The sequence below is a fragment of the Strongylocentrotus purpuratus genome, unplaced genomic scaffold (assembly GCF_000002235.5).
Source record: "Strongylocentrotus purpuratus isolate Spur 01 unplaced genomic scaffold, Spur_5.0 spur5_scaffold_21, whole genome shotgun sequence".
Lineage (NCBI taxonomy): Eukaryota > Metazoa > Echinodermata > Echinoidea > Camarodonta > Strongylocentrotidae > Strongylocentrotus > Strongylocentrotus purpuratus.
This window is the reverse complement of record NW_022145607.1, coordinates 44,347,902-44,373,629: the sequence shown is the minus strand read 5'-3', so window position 1 is coordinate 44,373,629 and position 25,728 is coordinate 44,347,902.

The window sequence follows — 25,728 nt, the reverse complement described above, 5'->3', positions numbered from 1 at the left end:
TATACCTCATTGAATACGGGGTGCAAAAATTCTATCAGCCGACATTAAAAAGGTCTTATTTAAGCGCATACCAACCAATGTCCAGAACAAACCTAAATGTTTGGCGCATATGACGTCTAGAATATATAGAAGAGGGTGGGGATTAATAAATTCGTTGCTGATTTCCCATTTGCTTTAAATGTGCTGAAACTCACATGAAATGTAGATTATTATATACCTCATCGAATACGGGGTGCAAAAATTCTAGCAACCGACATTAAAAAGGTCTTATTTGAGCGCATATCAACCAACGTGGCAGAACAAACCTAAACGTTAGAGCATAACAAGAAGAGTATATCGGTGAAGGGGGTTTCGGGCTTTAATACAGTCGCCGCTATTTCCCATTTGCCTTAAATTTGCTGAAAATCACATGAAATGTAGATTATTATATACCTCACCCAATACGGGGTGCAAAAATACTAGCAGCTGACAATAAAAAGGTCTTATTTGAGCGCATATCAACCAATGTCCAGAGCAAACCTAAACGTTTGGCGCATATAACGTCTAGAGTACATAAAGGGGATGGGGGTTAACACATTCGTTGCTGATTTCCCATGTAGATTATTATATACCTCATCGAATACGGGGTGCAAACATTCTAGCAGCGGACATTAAAAAGGTCATATTTGAGCGCATATCAACCAATGTCCAGAACAAACCTAAATGTTTGGCGCATATGACGTCTAGAGTATATAGAAGAGGGTGGGGATTAATACATTCGTTGCTGATTTCCCATTTGCTTTAAATGTGCTGAAACTCACATGAAATGTAGATTATTATATACCTCATCGAATACGGGGTGCAAAAATTCTAGCAGCCGACATTAAAAAGGTCTTATTTGAGCGCATATCAACCAATGTGGCAGAACAAACCTAAACGTATAGCGCATAACAAGAAGAGTATATCCGTGAAGGGGGTTTCGGGCTTTAATACAGTCGCCGCTATTTCCCATTTGCCTTAAATTTGCTGAAAATCACATGAAATGTAGATTATTATATACCTCACCCAATACGGGGTGCAAAAATTCTAGCAGCTGACAATAAAAAGGTTTTATTTGAGCGCATATCAACCAATGTCCAGAACAAACCTAAACGTTTGGCGCATATAACATCCAGAGTATATAAAAGGGGATGGGGGTTAATACATTCGTTGCTGATTTCCCATTTGCTTTAAATGTGCTGAAACTCACATGAAATGTAGATTATTATATACCTCATCGAATACGGGGTGCAAAAATTCTAGCAGCGGACATTAAAAAGGTCTTATTTGAGCGCATATCAACCAATGTCCAGAACAAACTTAAACTTTTGGTGCATATAATGTCCAGAGTATATAGAAGGGGGTAGGGGTTAATACATTCGTTGCTATTTCCCATTTGCTTTAAATGTGCTGAAAATCACATGAAATGTAGATTATTATATACCTCATTGAATACGGGGTGCAAAAATTCTATCAGCCGACATTAAAAAGGTCTTATTTAAGCGCATATCAACCAATGTCCAGAACAAATCTTAATGCATAGCGCATAACATGTAGAGTATATCGGTGAAGGGGGTTTCGGGCTTTAATACAGTCGCTGCTATTTCCCATTTGCCTTAAATTTGCTGAAAATCACATGAAATGTAGATTATTATATACCTCACCCAATACGGGGTGCAAAATTCTAGCAGCTGACAAAAAAGGTCTTATTTGAGCGCATATCAACCAATGTCCAGAACAAACCTAAATGTTTGGCGCATATGACGTCTAGAATATATAGAAGAGGGTGGGGATTAATACATTCGTTGCTGATTTCCCATTTGCTTTAAATGTGCTGAAACTCACATGAAATGTAGATTATTATATACCTCATCGAATACGGGGTGCAAAAATTCTAGCAGCCGACTTTAAAAAGGTCTTATTTGAGCGCATATCAACCAATGTGGCAGAACAAACCTTAATGTATAGCGCATAACATGTAGAGTATATCGGTGAAGGGGATTTCGGGCTTTAATACAGTCGCCGCTATTTCCCATTTGCCTTAATTTGCTGAAAATCACATGAAATGTAGATTATTATATACCTCACCCAATACGGGGTGCAAAAATTCTAGCAGCTGACAATAAAAAGGTCTTATTTGAGCGCATATCAACCAATGTCCAGAACAAACCTAAATGTTTGGCGCATATAACGTCTAGAGTACATAAAGGGGATGGGGGTTAATACATTCGTTGCTGATTTCCCATTTGCTTAAAATGTGCTGAAACTCACATGAAATGTAGATTATTATATACCTCATTGAATACGGGGTGCAAAAATTCTATCAGCCGACATTAAAAAGGTCTTATTTAAGCGCATACCAACCAATGTCCAGAACAATCTTAATGTATAGCGCATAACATGTAGAGTATATCGGTGAAGGGGGTTTCGGGCTTTAATACAGTCGCCGCTATTTCCCATTTGCTTAAATTTGCTAAAAATCACATGAAATGTAGATTATTATATACCTCACCCAATACGGGGTGCAAAAATTCTAGCAGCTGACAAAAAAAGGTCTAATTTGAGCGCTTATCAACCAATGTCCAGAACAAACCTAAACGTTTGGCGCATATGACGTCTAGAATATATAGAAGAGGGTGGGGATTAATAAATTCGTTGCTGATTTCCCATTTGCTTTAAATGTGCTGAAACTCACATGAAATGTAGATTATTATATACCTCATCGAATACGGGGTGCAAAAATTCTAGCAACCGACATTAAAAAGGTCTTATTTGAGCGCATATCAACCAATGTGGCAGAACAAACCTAAACGTTAGAGCATAACAAGAAGAGTATATCGGTGAAGGGGGTTTCGGGCTTAATACAGTCGCCGCTTTTTCCCATTTGCCTTAAATTTGCTGAAAATCACATGAAATGTAGATTATTATACACCTCACCCAATACGGGGTGCAAAAATACTAGCAGCTGACAATAAAAAGGTCTTATTTGAGCGCATATCAACCAATGTCCAGAGCAAACCTAAACGTTTTGCGCATATAACGTCTAGATGTGATGGGGGTTAATACATTCGTTGCTGATTCGTTGCTGATTTCCCATTTGCTTAAAATGTGCTGAAACTCACATGAAATGTAGATTATTATATACCTCATCGAATACGGGGTGCAAACATTCTAGCAGCGGACATTAAAAAGGTCTTATTTGAGCGCATATCAACCAATGTCCAGAACAAACCTAAATGTTTGGCGCATATGACGTCTAGAGTATATAGAAGAGGGTGGGGATTAATACATTCGTTGCTGATTTCCCATTTGCTTTAAATGTGCTGAAACTCACATGAAATGTAGATTATTATATACCTCATCGAATACGGGGTGCAAAAATTCTAGCAGCCGACTTTAAAAAGGTCTTATTTGAGTGCATATCAACCAATGTGGCAGAACAAACCTTAATGTATAGCGCATAACATGAAGAGTATATCGGTGAAGGGGATTTCGGGCTTTAATACAGTCGCCGCTATTTCCCATTTGCCTTAATTTTGCTGAAAATCACATGAAATGTAGATTATTATATACCTCACCCAATACGGGGTGCAAAAATTCTAGCAGCTGACAATAAAAAGGTTTTATTTGAGCGCATATCAACCAATGTCCAGAACAAACCTAAACGTTTGGCGCATATAACATCCAGAGTATATAAAAGGGGATGGGGGTTAATACATTCGTTGCTGATTTCCCATTTGCTTTAAATGTGCTGAAACTCACATGAAATGTAGATTATTATATACCTCATTGAATACGGGGTGCAAAAATTCTATCAGCCGACATTAAAAAGGTCTTATTTAAGCGCATACCAACCAATGTCCAGAACAATCTTAATGTATAGCGCATAAAATGTAGAGTATATCGGTGAAGGGGGTTTCGGGCTTTAATACAGTCGCCGCTATTTCCCATTTGCCTTAAATTTGCTAAAAATCACATGAAATGTAGATTATTATATACCTCACCCAATACGGGGTGCAAAAATTCTAGCAGCTGACAAAAAAAAGGTCTTATTTGAGCGCTTATCAACCAATGTCCAGAACAAACCTAAATGTTTGGCGCATATGACGTCTAGAATATATAGAAGAGGGTGGGGATTAATAAATTCGTTGCTGATTTCCCATTTGCTTTAAATGTGCTGAAACTCACATGAAATGTAGATTATTATATACCTCATCGAATACGGGGTGCAAAAATTCTAGCAATCGACATTAAAAAGGTCTTATTTGAGCGCATATCAACCAATGTGGCAGAACAAACCTAAACGTTAGAGCATAACAAGAAGAGTATATCGGTGAAGGGGGTTTCGGGCTTTAATACAGTCGCCGCTATTTCCCATTTGCCTTAAATTTGCTGAAAATCACATGAAATGTAGATTATTATATACCTCACCCAATACGGGGTGCAAAAATACTAGCAGCTGACAATAAAAAGGTCTTATTTGAGCGCATATCAACCAATGTCCAGAGCAAACCTAAACGTTTGGCGCATATAACGTCTAGAGTACATAAAGGGGATGGGGGTTAACACATTCGTTGCTGATTTCCCATGTAGATTATTATATACCTCATCGAATACGGGGTGCAAAAATTCTAGCAGCGGACATTAAAAAGGTCTTATTTGAGCGCATATCAACCAATGTCCAGAACAAACCTAAATGTTTGGCGCATATGACGTCTAGAATATATAGAAGAGGGTGGGGATTAATACATTCGTTGCTGATTTCCCATTTGCTTTAAATGTGCTGAAACTCACATGAAATGTAGATTATTATATACCTCATCGAATACGGGGTGCAAAAATTCTAGCAGCCGACATTAAAAAGGTCTTATTTGAGCGCATATCAACCAATGTGGCAGAACAAACCTAAACGTATAGCGCATAACAAGAAGAGTATATCGGTGAAGGGGGTTTCGGGCTTTAATACAGTCGCCGCTATTTCCCATTTGCCTTAAATTTGCTGAAAATCACATGAAATGTAGATTATTATATACCTCACCCAATACGGGGTGCAAAAATTCAAGCAGCTGACAATAAAAAGGTTTTATTTGAGCGCATATCAACCAATGTCCAGAACAAACCTAAACGTTTGGCGCATATAACATCCAGAGTATATAAAAGGGGATGGGGGTTAATACATTCGTTGCTGATTTCCCATTTGCTTTAAATGTGCTGAAACTCACATGAAATGTAGATTATTATATACCTCATCGAATACGGGGTGCAAAAATTCTAGCAGCGGACATTAAAAAGGTCTTATTTGAGCGCATATCAACCAATGTCCAGAACAAACTTAAACTTTTGGTGCATATAATGTCCAGAGTATATAGAAGGGGGTAGGGGTTAATACATTCGTTGCTAATTTCACATTTGCTTTAAATATGCTGAAAATCACATGAAATGTAGATTATTATATACCTCATTGAATACGGGGTGCAAAAATTCTATCAGCCGACATTAAAAAGGTCTTATTTAAGCGCATATCAACCAATGTCCAGAACAATCTTAATGCATAGCGCATAACATGTAGAGTATATCGGTGAAGGGGGTTTCGGGCTTTAATACAGTCGCTGCTATTTCCCATTTGCCTTAAATTTGCTGAAAATCACATGAAATGTAGATTATTATATACCTCACCCAATACGGGGTGCAAAAATTCTAGCAGCTGACAAAAAAGGTCTAATTTGAGCGCTTATCAACCAATGTCCAGAACAAACCTAAATGTTTGGCGCATATGACGTCTAGAATATATAGAAGAGGGTGGGGATTAATAAATTCGTTGCTGATTTCCCATTTGCTTTAAATGTGCTGAAACTCACATGAAATGTAGATTATTATATACCTCATCGAATACGGGGTGCAAAAATTCTAGCAGCCGACTTTAAAAAGGTCTTATTTGAGTGCATATCAACCAATGTGGCAGAACAAACCTTAATGTATAGCGCATAACATGTAGAGTATATCGGTGAAGGGGATTTCGGGCTTTAATACAGTCGCCGCTATTTCCCATTTGCCTTAATTTTGCTGAAAATCACATGAAATGTAGATTATTATATACCTCACCCAATACGGGGTGCAAAAATACTAGCAGCTGACAATAAAAAGGTCTTATTTGAGCGCATATCAACCAATGTCCAGAGCAAACCTAAATGTTTGGCGCATATAACGTCTAGAGTACATAAAGGGGATGGGGGTTAATACATTCGTTGCTGATTTCCCATTTGCTTAAAATGTGCTGAAACTCACATGAAATGTAGATTATTATATACCTCATTGAATACGGGGTGCAAAAATTCTATCAGCCGACATTAAAAAGGTCTTATTTAAGCGCATACCAACCAATGTCCAGAACAATCTTAATGTATAGCGCATAACATGTAGAGTATATCGGTGAAGGGGGTTTCGGGCTTTAATACAGTCGCCGCTATTTCCCATTTGCTTAAATTTGCTAAAAATCACATGAAATGTAGATTATTATATACCTCACCCAATACGGGGTGCAAAAATTCTAGCAGCTGACAAAAAAAGGGTCTAATTTGAGCGCTTATCAACCAAGGTCCAGAACAAACCTAAACGTTTGGCGCATATGACGTCTAGAATATATAGAAGAGGGTGGGGATTAATAAATTCGTTGCTGATTTCCCATTTGCTTTAAATGTGCTGAAACTCACATAAAATGTAGATTATTATATACCTCATCGAATACGGGGTGCAAAAATTCTAGCAACCGACATTGAAAAGGTCTTATTTGAGCGCATATCAACCAATGTGGCAGAACAAACCTAAACGTTAGAGCATAACAAGAAGAGTATATCGGTGAAGGGGGTTTCGGGCTCTAATACAGTCGCCGCTTTTTCCCATTTGCCTTAAATTTGCTGAAAATCACATGAAATGTAGATTATTATACACCTCACCCAATACGGGGTGCAAAAATACTAGCAGCTGACTATAAAAAGGTCTTATTTGAGCGCATATCAACCAATGTCCAGAGCAAACCTAAACGTTTTGCGCATATAACGTCTAGATGTGATGGGGGTTAATACATTCGTTGCTGATTCGTTGCTGATTTCCCATTTGCTTAAAACGTGCTGAAACTCACATGAAATGTAGATTATTATATACCTCATCGAATACGGGGTGGAAACATTTAAGCAGCGGACATTAAAAAGGTCTTATTTGAGCGCATATCAACCAATGTCCAGAACAAACCTAAATGTTTGGCGCATATGACGTCTAGAGTATATAGAAGAGGGTGGGGATTAATACATTCGTTGCTGATTTCCCATTTGCTTTAAATGTGCTGAAACTCACATGAAATGTAGATTATTATATACCTCATCGAATACGGGGTGCAAAAATTCTAGCAGCCGACTTTAAAAAGGTCTTATTTGAGCGCATATCAACCAATGTGGCAGAACAAACCTTAATGTATAGCGCATAACATGAAGAGTATATCGGTGAAGGGGATTTCGGGCTTTAATACAGTCGCCGCTATTTCCCATTTGCCTTAATTTTGCTGAAAATCACATGAAATGTAGATTATTATATACCTCACCCAATACGGGGTGCAAAAATTCTAGCAGCTGACAATAAAAAGGTTTTATTTGAGCGCATATCAACCAATGTCCAGAACAAACCTAAACGTTTGGCGCATATAACATCCAGAGTATATAAAAGGGGATGGGGGTTAATACATTCATTGCTGATTTCCCATTTGCTTTAAATGTGCTGAAACTCACATGAAATGTAGATTATTATATACCTCATTGAATACGGGGTGCAAAAATTCAATCAGCCGACATTAAAAAGGTCTTATTTAAGCGCATACCAACCAATGTCCAGAACAATCTTAATGTATAGCGCATAAAATGTAGAGTATATCGGTGAAGGGGGTTTCGGGCTTTAATACAGTCGCTGCTATTTCCCATTTGCCTTAAATTTGCTAAAAATCACATGAAATGTAGATTATTATATACCTCACCCAATACGGGTTGCAAAAATTCTAGCAGCTGACAAAAAAAAGGTCTAATTTAGCGCTTATCAACCAATGTCCAGAACAAACCTAAATGTTTGGCGCATATGACGTCTAGAATATATAGAAGAGGGTGGGGATTAATAATTCGTTGCTGATTTCCCATTTGCTTTAAATGTGCTGAAACTCACATGAAATGTAGATTATTATATTCCTCATCGAATACGGGGTGCAAAAATTCTAGCAATCGACATTAAAAAGGTCTTATTTGAGCGCATTTTAACCAACGTGGCAGAACAAACCTAAACGTTAGAGCATAACAAGAAGAGTATATCGGTGAAGGGGGTTTCGGGCTTTAATACAGTCGCCGCTATTTCCCATTTGCCTTAAATTTGCTGAAAATCACATGAAATGTAGATTATTATATACCTCACCCAATACGGGGTGCAAAAATACTAGCAGCTGACAATAAAAAGGTCTTATTTGAGCGCATATCAACCAATGTCCAGAGCAAACCTAAACGTTTGGCGCATATAACGTCTAGAATACCTAAAGGGGATGGGGGTTAATACATTCGTTGCTGATTTCCCATTTGCTTAAAATGTGCTGAAACTCACATGAAATGTAGATTATTATATACCTCATCGAATACGGGGTGCAAAAATTCTAGCAGCGGAAATTAAAAAGGTCTTATTTGAGCGCATATCAACCAATGTCCAGAACAAACCTAAATGTTTGGCGCATATGACGTCTAGAATATATAGAAGAGGGTGGGAATTAATAAATTCGTTGCTGATTTCCCATTTGCTTTAAATGTGCTGAAACTCACATGAAATGTAGATTATTATATACCTCATCGAAAACGGGGTGCAAAAATTCTAGCAACCGACATTAAAAAGGTCTTATTTGAGCGCATATCAACCAATGTGGCAGAACAAACCTAAACGTTAGAGCATAACAAGAAGAGTATATCGGTGAAGGGGGTTTCGGTCTTTAATACAGTCGCCGCTATTTCCCATTTGCCTTAAATTTGCTGAAAATCACATGAAATGTAGATTATTATATACCTCACCCAATACGGGGTGCAAAAATACTAGCAACTGACAATAAAAAGGTCTTATTTGAGCGCATATCAACCAATGTCCAGAGCAAACCTAAACGTTTTGCGCATATAACGTCTAGATGGGGTGGGGGTTAATACATTCGTTGCTAATTCGTTGGTGATTTCCCATTTGCTTAAAATGTGCTGAAACTCACATGAAATGTAGATTATTATATACCTCATCGAATACGGGGTGGAAACATTCTAGCAGCGGACATTAAAAAGTTCTTATTTGAGCGCATATCAACCAATGTCCAGAACAAACCTAAATGTTTGGCGCATATGACGTCTAGAGTATATAGAAGAGGGTGGGGATTAATACATTCGTTGCTGATTTCCCATTGTTTTAAATGTGCTGAAACTCACATGAAATGTAGATTATTATATACCTCATCGAATACGGGGTGCAAAAATTCTAGCAGCCGACTTTAAAAAGGTCTTATTTGAGTGCATATCAACCAATGTGGCAGAACAAACCTAATGTATAGCGCATAACATGTAGAGTATATCGGTGAAGGGGATTTCGGGCTTTAATACAGTCGCCGCTATTTCCCATTTGCTTAAATTTGCTGAAAATCACATGAAATGTAGATTATTATATACCTCACCCAATACGGGGTGCAAAATTTCTAGCAGCTAAAATAAAAAGGTTTTATTTGAGCGCATATCAACCAATGTCCAGAACAAACTTAAACTTTTGGTGCATATAATGTCCAGAGTATATAGAAGGGGGTGGGGGTTAATACATTCGTTGCGAATTTCCCATTTGCTTTAAATATGCTGAAAATCACATGAAATGTAGATTATTATATACCTCATTGAATACGGGGTGCAAAAATTCTATCAGCCGACATTAAAAAGGTCTTATTTAAGCGCATACCAACCAATGTCCAGAACAATCTTAATGCATAGCGCATAACATGTAGAGTATATCGGTGAAGGGGGTTTCGGGCATTAATACAGTCGCTGCTATTTCCCATTTGCCTTAAATTTGCTAAAAATCACATGAAATGTAGATTATTATATACCTCACCCAATACAGGGTGCAAAAATTCTAGCAGCTGACAAAAAAAAGGTCTAATTTGAGCGCTTATCAACCAATGTCCAGAACAAACCTAAATGTTTGGCGCATATGACGTCTAGAATATATAGAAGAGGGTGGGGATTAATAAATTCGTTGCTGATTTCCCATTTGCTTTAAATGTGCTGAAACTCACATAAAATGTAGATTATTATAATACGGGGTGCAAAAATTCAATTAGCCGACATTAAAAAGGTCTTATTTAAGCGCATATCAACCAATGTGGCAGAACAAACCTAAACGTATAGCGCATAACAAGAAGAGTATATCCGTGAAGGGGGTTTCGGGCTTTAATACAGTCGCCGCTATTTCCCATTTGCCCTAAATTTGCTGAAAATCACATGAAATGTAGATTATTATATACCTCACCCAATACGGGGTGCAAAAATACTAGCAGCTGACAATAAAAAGGTCTTATTTGAGCGCATATCAACCAATGTCCAGAGCAAACCTAAACGTTTTTAGCGCATATAACGTCTAGAGTATAAAGGGGATGGGGGTTAATATATTCGTTGCTGATTTCCCATTTGCTTTAAATGTGCTGAAACCCACATGAAATGTAGATTATTACGTACCTCATTGAATACGGGGTGCAAAAATTCTAGCAGCCGACTTTAAAAAGGTCTTATTTAAGGCATATCAACCAATGTGGCAGAACAAACCTACGGTATTGCGCATAACATGTAGAGTATATCGGTGAAGGGGATTTCGGGCTTTAATACAGTCGCCGCTATTTCCCATTTGCCTTAATTGTGCTGAAAATCACATGAAATGTAGATTATTATATACCTCACCCAATACGGGGTGCAAAAATTCTAGCAGCTGACAATAAAAAGGTTTTATTTGAGCGCATATCAACCAATGTACAGAACAAACCTAAACGTTTGGCGCATATAACATCCAGAGTATATAAAAGGGGATGGAGGTTAATACATTCATTGCTGATTTCCCATTTGCTTTAAATGTGCTGAAACTCACATGAAATGTAGATTATTATATACCTCATCGAATACGGGGTGCAAAAATTCTAGCAGCGGACATTAAAAAGGTCTTATTTGAGCGCATATCAACCAATGTCCAGAACAAACTTAAACTTTTGGTGCATATAATGTTCAGAGTATATAGAAGGGGGTGGGGGTTAATACATTCGTTGCTAATTTTCCATTTGCTTTAAAGATGCTGAAAATCACATGAAATGTAGATTATTATATACCTCATTGAATACGGGGTGCAAAAATTCTATCAGCCGACATTAAAAAGGTCTTATTTAAGCGCATACAACCAATGTCCAGAACAATCTTAATGTATAGCGCATAACATGTAGAGTATATGGTGAAGGGGGTTTCGGGCTTGAATACAGTCGCCGCTATTTCCCATTTGCCTTAAATTTGCTAAAAATCACATGAAATGTAGATTATTATATACCTCACCGAATACGGGGTGCAAAAATTCTAGCAGCTGACAAAAAAAAGGTCTAATTTGAGCGCATATCAACCAATGTGTTGTTTGGCGCATATGACGTCTAGAATATATAGAAGAGGGAGGGGATTAATGAATTCGTTGCTGATTTCCCATTTGCTTTAAATGTGCTGAAACTCACATGAAATGTAGATTATTATATACCTCATGAATACGGGGTGCAAAAATTCTAGCAGCCGACATTAAAAAGGTCTTATTTAAGCGCATATCAACCAATGTCCAGAACAAACCTAAATGTTTGGCGCATATGACGTCTAGAATATATAGAAGAGGGTGGGGATTAATACATTCGTTGCTGATTTCCCATTTGCTTTAAATGTGCTGAAACTCACATGAAATGTAGATTATTATATACCTCATCGAATACGGGGTGCAAAAATTCTAGCAACCGACATTAAAAAGGTCTTATTTGAGCGCATATCAACCAATGTGGCAGAACAAACCTAAACGTTAGAGCATAACAAGAAGAGTATATCGGTGAAGGGGGTTTCGGGCTTTAATACAGTCGCCGCTATTTCCCATTTGCCTTAAATTTGCTGAAAATCACATGAAATGTAGATTATTATATACCTCACCCAATACGGGGTGCAAAAATACTAGCAGCTGACAATAAAAAGGTCTTATTTGAGCGCATATCAACCAATGTCCAGAGCAAACCTAAACGTTTGGCGCATATAACGTCTAGAGTACATAAAGGGGATGGGGGTTAACACATTCGTTGCTGATTTCCCATGTAGATTATTATATACCTCATCGAATACGGGGTGCAAAATTCTAGCAGCGGACATTAAAAAGGTCATATTTGAGCGCATATCAACCAATGTCCAGAACAAACCTAAATGTTTGGCGCATATGACGTCTAGAGTATATAGAAGAGGGTGGGGATTAATACATTCGTTGCTGATTTCCCATTTGCTTTAAATGTGCTGAAACTCACATGAAATGTAGATTATTATATACCTCATTGAATACGGGGTGCAAAAATTCTATTAGCCGACATTAAAAAGGTCTTATTTAAGCGCATATCAACCAATGTGGCAGAACAAACCTAAACGTATAGCGCATAACAAGAAGAGTATATCGGTGAAGGGGGTTTCGGGCTTTAATACAGTCGCCGCTATTTCCCATTTGCCTTAAATTTGCTGAAAATCACATGAAATGTAGATTATTATATACCTCACCCAATACGGGGTGCAAAAATTCTAGCAGCTGACAATAAAAAGGTCTTATTTGAGCGCATATCAACCAATGTCCAGAACAAACCTAAACGTTTTGGCGCATATAACGTCTAGAGTATATAAAGGGGATGGGGGTTAATACATTCGTTGCTGATTTCCCATTTGCTTTAAATGTGCTGAAACTCACATGAAATGTAGATTATTATATACCTCATTGAATACGGGGTGCAAAAATTCTAGCAGCCGACATTAAAAAGGTCTTATTTAAGGCATATCAACCAATGTGGCAGAACAAACCTTAATGTATTGCGCATATAACATGTAGAGTATATCGGTGAAGGGGGTTTCGGGCTTTAATACAGTCGCCGCTATTTCCCATTTGCCTTAAATTTGCTGAAAATCACATGAAATGTAGATTATTATATACCTCACCCAATACGGGGTGCAAAAATACTAGCAGCTGACAATAAAAAGGTCTTATTTGAGCGCATATCAACCAATGTCCAGAACAAACCTAAATGTTTGGCGCATATGACGTCTAGATATATAGAAGAGGGTGGGGATTAATACATTCGTTGCTGATTTCCCATTTGCTTTAAATGTGCTGAAACTCACATGAAATGTAGATTATTATATACCTCATTGAATACGGGGTGCAAAAATTCTAGCAGCCGACATTAAAAAGGTCTTATTTAAGCGCATATCAACCAATGTCAGAACAACTTAATGTATAGCGCATAACATGTAGAGTATATCGGTGAAGGGGGTTTCGGGCTTTAATACAGTCGCCGCTATTTCCCATTTGCCTTAAATTTGCTGAAAATCACATGAAATGTAGATTATTATATACCTCACCCAATACGGGGTGCAAAAAATCTAGCAGCTGACAAAAAAAGGTCTTATTTGAGCGCATATCAACCAATGTCCAGAACAAACCTAAACGTTTGGCGCATATAACATCCAGAGTATATAAAAGGGGATGGGGGTTAATACATTCATTGCTGATTTCCCATTTGCTTTAAATGTGCTGAAACTCACATGAAATGTAGATTATTATATACCTCATCGAATACGGGGTGCAAAAATTCTAGCAGCGGACATTAAAAAGGTCTTATTTGAGCGCATATCAACCAATGTCCAGAACAAACTTAAACTTTTGGTGCATATAATGTCAGAGTATATAGAAGGGGGTGGGGGTTAATACATTCGTTGCTAATTTCCATTTGCTTTAAATATGCTGAAAATCACATGAAATGTAGATTATTATATACCTCATTGAATACGGGGTGCAAAAATTCTATCAGCCGACATTAAAAAGGTCTTATTTAAGCGCATACCAACCAATGTCCAGAACAATCTTAATGTATAGCGCATAACATGTAGAGTATATTGGTGAAGGGGGTTTCGGGCTTAATACAGTCGCCGCTATTTCCCATTTGCCTTAAATTTGCTGAAAATCACATGAAATGTAGATTATTATATACCTCACCGAATACGGGGTGCAAAAATTCTAGCAGCTGACAAAAAAAGGTCTAATTTGAGCGCTTATCAACCAATGTGTTGTTTGGCGCATATGACGTCTAGAATATATAGAAGAGGGTGGGGATTAATAATTCGTTGCTGATTTCCCATTTGCTTTAAATGTGCTGAAACTCACATGAAATGTAGATTATTATATACCTCATTGAATACGGGGTGCAAAAATTCTATCAGCCGACATTAAAAAGGTCTTATTTAAGCGCATACCAACCAATGTCCAGAACAAACCTAAATGTTTGGCGCATATGACGTCTAGAATATATAGAAGAGGGTGGGGATTAATAAATTCGTTGCTGATTTCCCATTTGCTTTAAATGTGCTGAAACTCACATGAAATGTAGATTATTATATACCTCATCGAATACGGGGTGCAAAAATTCTAGCAACCGACATTAAAAAGGTCTTATTTGAGCGCATATCAACCAATGTGGCAGAACAAACCTAAACGTTAGAGCATAACAAGAAGAGTATATCGGTGAAGGGGGTTTCGGGCTTTAATACAGTCGCCGCTATTTCCCATTTGCCTTAAATTTGCTGAAAATCACATGAAATGTAGATTATTATATACCTCACCCAATACGGGGTGCAAAAATACTAGCAGCTGACAATAAAAAGGTCTTATTTGAGCGCATATCAACCAATGTCCAGAGCAAACCTAAACGTTTGGCGCATATAACGTCTAGAGTACATAAAGGGGATAGGGGTTAATACATTCGTTGCTGATTTCCCATGTAGATTATTATATACCTCATCGAATACGGGGTGCAAAAATTCTAGCAGCGGACATTAAAAAGGTCTTATTTGAGCGCATATCAACCAATGTCCAGAACAAACCTAAACGTTTGGCGCATATAACGTCTAGAGTACATAAAGGGGATGGGGGTTAATACATTCGTTGCTAATTTCCCTTTTGCTTTAAATGTGCTGAAACTCACATGAAATGTAGATTATTATATACCTCATCGAATACGGGGTGCAAAAATTCTAGCAGCCGACATTAAAAAGGTCTTATTTGAGCGCATATCAACCAATGTGGCAGAACAAACCTTAATGTATAGCGCATAACTGTATAGAGTATATAGGTGAAGGGGATTTTGGGCTTTAATACAGTCGCCGCTATTTCCCATTTGCCTTAAATTTGCTGAAAATCACATGAAATGTAGATTATTATATACCTCACCGAATACGGGGTGCAAAAATTCTAGCAGCTGACAAAAAAAAGGTCTAATTTGAGCGCATATCAACCAATGTGTTGTTTGGCGCATATGACGTCTAGAATATATAGAAGAGGGTGGGGATTAATACATTCGTTGCTGATTTCCCATTTGCTTTAAATGTGCTGAAACTCACATGAAATGTAGATTATTATATACCTCATCGAATACGGGGTGCAAAAATTCTAGCAACCGACATTAAAAAGGTCTTATTTGAGCGCATATCAACCAATGTGGCAGAACAAACCTAAACGTTAGAGCATAACAAGAAGAGTATATCGGTGAAGGGGGTTTCGGGCTTTAATACAGTCCCGCTATTTCCCATTTGCCTTAAATTTGCTGAAAATCACATGAAATGTAGATTATTATATACCTCACCAAATACGGGGTGCAAAAATTCTAGCAGCTGACAATAAAAAGGTCTTATTTGAGCGCATATCAACCAATGTCCAGAACAAACCTAAACGTTTGGCGCATATAACGTCTAGAGTACATAAAGGGGATGGGGGTTAATACATTCGTTGCTGATTTCCCATTTGCTTAAAATGTGCTGAAACTCACATGAAATGTAGATTATTATATACCTCATCGAATACGGGGTGCAAAAATTCTAGCAGCGGACATTAAAAAGGTCTTATTTGAGCGCATATCAACCAATGTCCAGAACAAACTTAAACTTTTGGCGCATATAATGTCCAGAGTATATAGAAGGGGGTTGGGGTTAATACATTCGTTGCTATTTCCCATTTGCCTTAAATTTGCTGAAAATCACATGAAATGTAGATTATTATATACCTCACCCAATACGGGGTGCAAAAATACTAGCAGCTGACAATAAAAAGGTCTTATTTGAGCGCATATCAACCAATGTCCAGAACAAACCTAAATGTTTGGCGCATATGACGTCTAGAATATATGGAAGAGGGTGGGGGTTAATACATTCGTTGCTGATTTCCCATTTGCTTTAAATGTGCTGAAACTCACATGAAATGTAGATTATTATATACCTCATCGAATACGGGGTGCAAAAATTCTAGCAGCGGACATTAAAAAGGTCTTATTTGAGCGCATATCAACCAATGTCCAGAACAAACCTAAATGTTTGGCGCATATGACGTCTAGAGTATATAAAGGGGATGGGGGTTAATACATTCGTTGCTATTTCCCATTTGCTTTAAATGTGCTGAAACTCACATGAAATGTAGATTATTATATACCTCATCGAATACGGGGTGCAAAAATTCTAGCAGCGGACATTAAAAAGGTCTTATTTGAGCGCATATCAACCAATGTCCAGAACAAACTTAATGTATAAGCATAACATGTAGAGTATATCGGTGAAGGGGTTTCGGGCTTTAATACAGTCGCCGCTATTTCCCATTTGCCTTAAATTTGCTGAAAATCACATGAAATGTAGATTATTATATACCTCACCCAATACGGGGTGCAAAAATTCTAGCAGCTGACAAAAAAAGGTCTTATTTGAGCGCATATCAACCAATGTCCAGAACAAACCTTAATGTATAGCGCATAACATGTATAGAGTATATAGGTGAAGGGGATTTTGGGCTTTAATACAGTCGCCGCTATTTCCATTTGCCTTAAATTTGCTGAAAATCACATGAAATGTAGATTATTATATACCTCACCGAATACGGGGTGCAAAAATTCTAGCAGCTGACAAAAAAAAGGTCTTATTTGAGCGCTTATCAACCAATGTCCAGAACAAACCTAAATGTTTGGCGCATATGACGTCTAGAATATATAGAAGAGGGTGGGGTTTAATAATTCGTTGCTGATTTCCCATTTGCTTTAAATGTGCTGAAACTCACATGAAATGTAGATTATTATATACCTCATCGAATACGGGGTGCAAAAATTCTAGCAACCGACATTAAAAAGGTCTTATTTGAGCGCATATCAACCAATGTGGCAGAACAAACCTAAACGTTAGAGCATAACAAGAAGAGTATATCGGTGAAGGGGGTTTCGGGCTTTAATACAGTCGCCGCTATTTCCCATTTGCCTTAAATTTGCTGAAAATCACATGAAATGTAGATTATTATATACCTCACCCAATACGGGGTGCAAAAATACTAGCAGCTGACAATAAAAAGGTCTTATTTGAGCGCATATCAACCAATGTCCAGAGCAAACCTAAACGTTTTGCGCATATAACGTCTAGAGTACATAAAGGGGATGGGGGTTAATACATTCGTTGCTGATTTCCCATTTGCTTAAAATGTGCTGAAACTCACATGAAATGTAGATTATTATATACCTCATCGAATACGGGGTGCAAAAATTCTAGCAGCGGACATTAAAAAGGTCTTATTTGAGCGCATATCAACCAATGTCCAGAACAAACTAAACTTTTGGCGCATATAATGTCAGAGTATATAGAAGGGGGTGGGGGTTAATACATTCGTTGCTAATTTCCATTTGCTTTAAATGTGCTGAAAATCACATGAAATGTAGATTATTATATACCTCATGAATACGGGGTGCAAAAATTCTAGCAGCCGACATTAAAAAGGTCTTATTTGAGCGCATATCAACCAATGTGGCAGAACAAACCTTAATGTATAGCGCATAACATGTAGAGTATATAGGTGAAGGGGATTTTGGGCTTTAATACAGTCGCCGCTATTTCCCATTTGCCTTAAATTTGCTGAAAATCACATGAAATGTAGATTATTATATACCTCACCCAATACGGGGTGCAAAAATTCTAGCAGCTGACAATAAAAAGGTTTTATTTGAGCGCATATCAACCAATGTCCAGAGCAAACCTAAACGTTTGGCGCATATAACGTCTAGAGTATACATAAAGGGGATGGGGGTTAATACATTCGTTGCTGATTTCCCATTTGCTTTAAATGTGCTGAAACTCACATGAAATGTAGATTATTATATACCTCATCGAATACGGGGTGCAAAAATTCTAGCAGCGGACATTAAAAAGGTCTTATTTGAGCGCATATCAACCAATGTCCAGAACAAACCTAAACGTTAGAGCATAACAAGAAGAGTATATCGGTGAAGGGGGTTTCGGGCTTTAATACAGTCGCCGCTATTTCCCATTTGCCTTAATTTTGCTAAAAATCACATGAAATGTAGATTATTATATACCTCACCTAATACGGGGTGCAAAAATACTAGCAGCTGACAATAAAAAGGTCTTATTTGAGCGCATATCAACCAATGTCCAGAACAAACCTAAACGTTTGGCGCATATAACGTCTAGAGTATATGAAGAGGGTGGGGGTTAATACATTCGTTGCTGATTTCCCATTTGCTTTAAATGTGCTGAAACTCACATGAAATGTAGATTATTATATACCTCATCGAATACGGGGTGCAAAATTCTAGCAGCGGACATTAAAAAGGTCTTATTTGAGCGCATATCAACCAATGTCCAGAACAAACCTAAACTTTTGGTGCATATAACGTCCAGAGTATATAGAAGGGGGGGGGGTTAATACATTCGTTGCTAATTTCCCATTTGCTTTAAATATGCTGAAAATCACATGAAATGTAGATTATTATATACCTCATCGAATACGGGGTGCAAAAATTCTAGCAGCCGACATTAAAAAGGTCTTATTTGAGCGCATATCAACCAATGTGGCAGAACAAACCTTAATGTATAGCGCATAACATGTAGAGTATATCGGAGAAGGGGGTTTCGGGCTTTAATACAGTCGCCGCTATTTCCCATTTGCCTTAAATTTGCTGAAAATCACATGAAATGTAGATTATTATATACCTCACCCAATACGGGGTGCAAAAATTCTAGCAGCTGACAAAAAAGGTCTTATTTGAGCGCATATCAACCAATGTCCAGAACAAACCTAAATGTTTGGCGCATATGACGTCTAGAATTATAGAAGAGGGTGGGGATTAATACATTCGTTGCTGATTTCCCATTTGCTTTAAATGTGCTGAAACTCACATGAAATGTAGATTATTATATACCTCATCGAATACGGGGTGCAAAAATTCTAGCAGCCGACATTAAAAAGGTCTTATTTGAGCGCATATCAACCAATGTGGCAGAACAAACCTTAACGTATAGCGCATAACATGAAGAGTATATCGGTGAAGGGGATTTGGGCTTTAATACAGTCGCCGCTATTTCCCATTTGCCTTAAATTTGCTGAAAATCACATGAAATGTAGATTATTATATACCTCACCCAATACGGGGTGCAAAAATTCTAGCAGCTGACAATAAAAAGGTCTTATTTGAGCGCATATCAACCAATGTCCAGAACAAACCTAAACGTTTGGCGCATATAACATCCAGAGTATATAAAGGGGATGGGGGTTAATACATTCGTTGCTGATTTCCCATTTGCTTTAAATGTGCTGAAACTCACATGAAATGTAGATTATTATATACCTCATCGAATACGGGGTGCAAAAATTCTAGCAGCGGACATTAAAAAGGTCTTATTTGAGCGCATATCAACCAATGTCCAGAACAAACTTAAACTTTTGGTGCATATAATGTCCAGAGTATATAGAAGGGGGTAGGGGTTAATACATTCGTTGCTAATTTCCCATTTGCTTTAAATATGCTGAAAATCACATGAAATGTAGATTATTATATACCTCATTGAATACGGGGTGCAAAAATTCTATCAGCCGACATTAAAAAGGTCTTATTTAAGCGCATATCAACCAATGTCCAGAACAATCTTAATGTATAGCGCATAACATGTAGAGTATATCGGTGAAGGGGGTTTCGGGCTTTAATACAGTCGCTGCTATTTCCCATTTGCCTTAAATTTGCTAAAAATCACATGAAATGTAGATTATTATATACCTCACCCAATACGGGGTGCAAAAATTCTAGCAGCTGACAAAAAAGGTCTAATTTGAGCGCTTATCAACCAATGTCCAGAACAAACCTAAATGTTTGGCGCATATGACGTCTAGAATATATAGAAGAGGGTGGGGATTAATAAATTCGTTGCTGATTTCCCATTTGCTTTAAATGTGCTGAAACTCACATGAAATGTAGATTATTATATACCTCATCGAATACGGGGTGCAAAAATTCTAGCAGCCGACTTTAAAAAGGTCTTATTTGAGCGCATATCAACCAATGTGGCAGAACAAACCTTAATGTATAGCGCATAACATGTAGAGTATATCGGTGAAGGGGATTTCGGGCTTTAATACAGTCGCCGCTATTTCCCATTTGCCTTAATTTTGCTGAAAATCACATGAAATGTAGATTATTATATACCTCACCAATACGGGGTGCAAAAATACTAGCAGCTGACAATAAAAAGGTCTTATTTGAGCGCATATCAACCAATGTCCAGAGCAAACCTAAATGTTTGGCGCATATAACGTCTAGAGTACATAAAGGGGATGGGGGTTAATACATTCGTTGCTGATTTCCCATTTGCTTAAAATGTGCTGAAACTCACATGAAATGTAGATTATTATATACCTCATTGAATACGGGGTGCAAAAATTCTATCAGCCGACATTAAAAAGGTCTTATTTAAGCGCATACCAACCAATGTCCAGAACAATCTTAATGTATAGCGCATAACATGTAGAGTATATCGGTGAAGGGGGTTTCGGGCTTTAATACAGTCGCCGCTATTTCCCATTTGCCTTAAATTTGCTAAAAATCACATGAAATGTAGATTATTATATACCTCACCCAATACGGGGTGCAAAAATTCTAGCAGCTGACAAAAAAAGGTCTATTTGAGCGCTTATCAACCAATGTCCAGAACAAACCTAAACGTTTGGCGCATATGACGTCTAGAATATATAGAAGAGGGTGGGGATTAATAAATTCGTTGCTGATTTCCCATTTGCTTTAAATGTGCTGAAACTCACATGAAATGTAGATTATTATATACCTCATCGAATACGGGGTGCAAAAATTCTAGCAACCGACATTGAAAAGGTCTTATTTGAGCGCATATCAACCAATGTGGCAGAACAAACCTAAACGTTAGAGCATAACAAGAAGAGTATATCGGTGAAGGGGGTTTCGGGCTTTAATACAGTCGCCGCTTTTCCCATTTGCCTTAAATTTGCTGAAAATCACATGAAATGTAGATTATTATATACCTCACCCAATACGGGGTGCAAAAATACTAGCAGCTGACAATAAAAAGGTCTTATTTGAGCGCATATCAACCAATGTCCAGAGCAAACCTAAACGTTTTGCGCATATAACGTCTAGATGTGATGGGGGTTAATACATTCGTTGCTGATTCGTTGCTGATTTCCCATTTGCTTAAAATGTGCTGAAACTCACATGAAATGTAGATTATTATATACCTCATCGAATACGGGGTGCAAAAATTCTAGCAGCGGACATTAAAAAGGTCTTATTTAAGCGCATATCAACCAATGTCCAGAACAATCTTAATGTATAGCGCATAACATGTAGAGTATATCGGTGAAGGGGGTTTCGGGCTTTAATACAGTCGCCGCTATTTCCCATTTGCCTTAAATTTGCTGAAAATCACATGAAATGTAGATTATTATATACCTCACCCAATACGGGGTGCAAAAATTCTAGCAGCTGACAAAAAAAGGTCTAATTTGAGCGCATATCAACCAATGTCCAGAACAAACCTAAACGTTTGGCGCATATGACGTCTAGAATATATAGAAGAGGGTGGGGATTAATAAATTCGTTGCTGATTTCCCATTTGCTTTAAATGTGCTGAAACTCACATGAAATGTAGATTATTATATACCTCATCGAATACGGGGTGCAAAAATTCTAGCAACCGACATTAAAAAGGTCTTATTTGAGCGCATATCAACCAATGTGGCAGAACAAACCTAAACGTTAGAGCATAACAAGAAGAGTATATCGGTGAAGGGGGTTTCGGGCTTAATACAGTCGCCGCTTTTCCCATTTGCCTTAAATTTGCTGAAAATCACATGAAATGTAGATTATTATATACCTCACCCAATACGGGGTGCAAAAATACTAGCAGCTGACAATAAAAAGGTCTTATTTGAGCGCATATCAACCAATGTCCAGAGCAAACCTAAACGTTTTGCGCATATAACGTCTAGATGTGATGGGGGTTAATACATTCGTTGCTGATTCGTTGCTGATTTCCCATTTGCTTAAAATGTGCTGAAACTCACATGAAATGTAGATTATTATATACCTCATCGAATACGGGGTGCAAACATTTAGCAGCGGACATTAAAAAGGTCTTATTTGAGCGCATATCAACCAATGTCCAGAACAAACCTAAATGTTTGGCGCATATGACGTCTAGAGTATATAGAAGAGGGTGGGGATTAATACATTCGTTGCTGATTTCCCATTTGCTTTAAATGTGCTGAAACTCACATGAAATGTAGATTATTATATACCTCATCGAATACGGGGTGCAAAAATTCTAGCAGCCGACTTTAAAAAGGTCTTATTTGAGCGCATATCAACCAATGTGGCAGAACAAACCTTAATGTATAGCGCATAACATGTAGAGTATATCGGTGAAGGGGATTTCGGGCTTTAATACAGTCGCCGCTATTTCCCATTTGCCTTAATTTGCTGAAAATCACATGAAATGTAGATTATTATATACCTCACCCAATACGGGGTGCAAAAATTCTAGCAGCTGACAATAAAAAGGTTTTATTTGAGCGCATATCAACCAATGTCCAGAACAAACCTAAACGTTTGGCGCATATAACATCCAGAGTATATAAAAGGGGATGGGGGTTAATACATTCATTGCTGATTTCCCATTTGCTTTAAATGTGCTGAAACTCACATGAAATGTAGATTATTATATACCTCATTGAATACGGGGTGCAAAAATTCTATCAGCCGACATTAAAAAGGTCTTATTTAAGCGCATACCAACCAATGTCCAGAACAATCTTAATGTATAGCGCATAACATGTAGAGTATATCGGTGAAGGGGGTTTCGGGCTTTAATACAGTCGCTGCTATTTCCCATTTGCCTTAAATTTGCTAAAAATCACATGAAATGTAGATTATTATATACCTCACCCAATACGGGGTGCAAAAATTCTAGCAGCTGACAAAAAAAAGGTCTAATTTAGCGCTTATCAACCAATGTCCAGAACAAACCTAAATGTTTGGCGCATATGACGTCTAGAATATATAGAAGAGGGTGGGGATTAATAAATTCGTTGCTGATTTCCCATTTGCTTTAAATGTGCTGAAACTCACATGAAATGTAGATTATTATATACCTCATCGAATACGGGGTGCAAAAATTCTAGCAATCGACATTAAAAAGGTCTTATTTGAGCGCATATCAACCAACGTGGCAGAACAAACCTAAACGTTAGAGCATAACAAGAAGAGTATATCGGTGAAGGGGGTTTCGGGCTTTAATACAGTCGCCGCTATTTCCCATTTGCCTTAAATTTGCTGAAAATCACATGAAATGTAGATTATTATATACCTCACCCAATACGGGGTGCAAAAATACTAGCAGCTGACAATAAAAAGGTCTTATTTGAGCGCATATCAACCAATGTCCAGAGCAAACCTAAACGTTTGGCGCATATAACGTCTAGAGTACCTAAAGGGGATGGGGGTTAATACATTCGTTGCTGATTTCCCATTTGCTTAAAATGTGCTGAAACTCACATGAAATGTAGATTATTATATACCTCATCGAATACGGGGTGCAAAAATTCTAGCAGCGGAAATTAAAAAGGTCTTATTTGAGCGCATATCAACCAATGTCCAGAACAAACCTAAATGTTTGGCGCATATGACGTCTAGAATATATAGAAGAGGGTGGGGATTAATAAATTCGTTGCTGATTTCCCATTTGCTTTAAATGTGCTGAAACTCACATGAAATGTAGATTATTATATACCTCATCGAATACGGGGTGCAAAAATTCTAGCAACCGACATTGAAAAGGTCTTATTTGAGCGCATATCAACCAATGTAGCAGAACAAACCTAAACGTTAGAGCATAACAAGAAGAGTATATCGGTGAAGGGGTTTCGGTCTTTAATACAGTCGCCGCTATTTCCCATTTGCCTTAAATTTGCTGAAAATCACATGAAATGTAGATTATTATATACCTCACCCAATACGGGGTGCAAAAATACTAGCAGCTGACAATAAAAAGGTCTTATTTGAGCGCATATCAACCAATGTCCAGAGCAAACCTAAACGTTTTGCGCATATAACGTCTAGATGGGGTGGGGGTTAATACATTCGTTGCTAATTCGTTGCTGATTTCCCATTTGCTTAAAATGTGCTGAAACTCACATGAAATGTAGATTATTATATACCTCATCGAATACGGGGTGGAAAAATTCTAGCAGCGGACATTAAAAAGTTCTTATTTGAGCGCATATCAACCAATGTCCAGAACAAACCTAAATGTTTGGCGCATATGACGTCTAGAGTATATAGAAGAGGGTGGGGATTAATACATTCGTTGCTGATTTCCCATTTGCTTTAAATGTGCTGAAACTCACATGAAATGTAGATTATTATATACCTCATCGAATACGGGGTGCAAAAATTCTAGCAGCCGACTTTAAAAAGGTCTTATTTGAGTGCATATCAACCAATGTGGCAGAACAAACCTAATGTATAGCGCATAACATGTAGAGTATATCGGTGAAGGGGATTTCGGGCTTTAATACAGTCGCCGCTATTTCCCATTTGCCTTAATTTTGCTGAAAATCACATGAAATGTAGATTATTATAATACCTCACCCAATACGGGGTGCAAAAATTCTAGCAGCTGACAATAAAAAGGTTTTATTTGAGCGCATATCAACCAATGTCCAGAACAAACCTAAACGTTTGGCGCATATAACATCCAGAGTATATAAAAGGGGATGGGGGTTAATACATTCGTTGCTGATTTCCCATTTGCTTTAAATGTGCTGAAACTCACATGAAATGTAGATTATTATATACCTCATTGAATACGGGGTGCAAAAATTCTATCAGCCGACATTAAAAAGGTCTTATTTAAGCGCATACCAACCAATGTCCAGAACAATCTTAATGTATAGCGCATAACATGTAGAGTATATCGGTGAAGGGGGTTTCGGGCTTTAATACAGTCGCTGCTATTTCCCATTTGC